The sequence below is a fragment of the Centruroides vittatus genome, unplaced genomic scaffold (genome assembly GCF_030686945.1).
Source record: "Centruroides vittatus isolate TY-2023 unplaced genomic scaffold, ASM3068694v2 contig_874, whole genome shotgun sequence".
NCBI classification, from domain to species: Eukaryota; Metazoa; Arthropoda; class Arachnida; order Scorpiones; family Buthidae; genus Centruroides; species Centruroides vittatus.
This window is the reverse complement of record NW_027122566.1, coordinates 1,789,703-1,791,595: the sequence shown is the minus strand read 5'-3', so window position 1 is coordinate 1,791,595 and position 1,893 is coordinate 1,789,703. Positions and strand designations below refer to the sequence as shown.

The following is a 1,893-nucleotide window of genomic DNA, read 5'->3' as shown; positions in this document are numbered from 1 at the left end:
ATGGATTATTTTTGGAATCTCTTTACTGAAAATGCTGTAAGATTGATGTTTAAAGGCAGTCTATTGTAACGCTCAACGTTGAAACAAATTAATAAACCCCTCTTCATTTTACAGGAAGAAGATTCTAGTAAAAATCGCGATCAGCCTGACAAAAGCAAAAAGAAATTCGAGACAATCGGCACTCAAACTTCGGTTATAAATGTCTAAAGCTTTTGTTCAAGGATTTCTTCACGAAAGGAATACAAATTATAACTTAAATATTTGGTTCTTTCAGTGCATGGAAGTAAAACAAGAAGAAAAATCCGACGAAAACGAAATCAAAGACGATAAACAAGTAAATTTAGAAATAATTTGATTTCGTTTCTACGCAAATTTGGATTTATTCTTGTATTTGTTTTAGTTAAATAGTTAGAGGAAGATTACTTTGGAAATTGAGGATTGCGGTTGTCCAAAGAAGAAACGAAAGACGGTGAAGTCTAATAAACAGGAAAGCGGGACAAAAAATAAACCCAAAACTTGTAAAAGAACAAACAAAAAGGTAGAAATTCTATTGTAAATCCGCGAGAAATAATTTAGAAAAGATAAATATTAATTGCCTGGAAAAGTCTTCATACATCGAGCAATTACTTCTTTAAAAACATGCAAATAAAATAGGCAATCCAAAGTGACACAACAAAAGTCAATTAACTAACTTATAGACGTTTTAGTGTCTGGATTAGCTGACTCTTGTTCCACTCTATATTACAATTTTTATCACGGCGAAAAATCTTAAAATCCGAATCATTTACATTACATAACGGCAATAAATTTAATGTCGTATTAGAAAATTGTAAAAAATCCCGCGATCACCGAGAACGGATTGTCCTCAAATAACCCCTTTACTCGTCAATTAATAAGCGTAGGCTACGTTGTCGACGAGATTCTAATCGTGAAACTGAGTGACTACGTAATGAAAACACGTGTAGACTTCATTACGTATTGTTTGAGGTATTTCAGTTTACAGACACTCGATTTAGTGCCAATTTCAGAGGTAAACAAATGGTATCCTTAGCACTAATTCGAAGTTTGATCGTATATAATATATTTTATTTACTTAAATGATAATGTATCGAATAACTAAAAATAGTTTATATCGAAATTATTAATTAATTCGTTAATTTTAAGGAGGGAACGGAAAGAAAAAAATTGCGAAGAACACCAACAAAAAGGAAAACAGCTTCGAAAGAAACGAAAGAATGCGAAGAATTGGAGGAAGAGAGAGAAACTGGCGATTGCCTAACAATTCTTCCTCTCAAGAAAACCTCGACCAGCGAGGAATACACAATTACGGTATTTAGACGTTTACAAATACTCTAATAATTGTTTAAAATCAACTGGAATAAAGAATTTGTATTGAATTTTAGATTCCGAAAAGTGAATGTTACGATAAAGAGACGACGGTTATATTGAAAAAGCAATGCGATTCCGAACGCCAAAAGAAATCACGTAGTACTAAAATTAGAAGAAATAACTCGAAAGAAGAAAAGAAATTATGAAAATAAAACGTATAAAATATTTTCGTACCTGAAATAAAATCTGGAATTTTAGATTGTTTGCAAACGAATAGTATGTTGTTATATTAATCAGTGAATTTCGTTCTATGTCAACCTGTTTACGTAAGGCGATTTTTCTACTGAGAATCGACAAACTTGATCAGGGCTGTCGAGGGGAGCTGGGATTTTCCCTGGATACGGAGAAAACTTAGTGGTTCCTCACCTATAAAATTAATATTGCTTTTACTAACAGAAAATGAAATCTTTAATCCTGTTTTTTATTATTAATAAACACGTTCTATGTATTTTATTTGTTCAAAAATATTAAAAAATACATGGAATAGGCCCGCTGTACTCCTCG

The 1,893-nt window shown here is 31.9% G+C and overlaps 1 long non-coding RNA gene across 1 annotated transcript; it reads left to right on the top strand.

Annotated features, from left to right (window-relative positions):
• Positions 1-406: 406 nt before the first annotated feature.
• Positions 407-1,491, top strand: LOC136982950 (uncharacterized). Its single transcript, XR_010881952.1, has 3 exons — positions 407-538; positions 1,165-1,329; positions 1,404-1,491. It is a non-coding gene; the product is annotated as an uncharacterized lncRNA (long non-coding RNA).
• Positions 1,492-1,893: the final 402 nt, after the last annotated feature.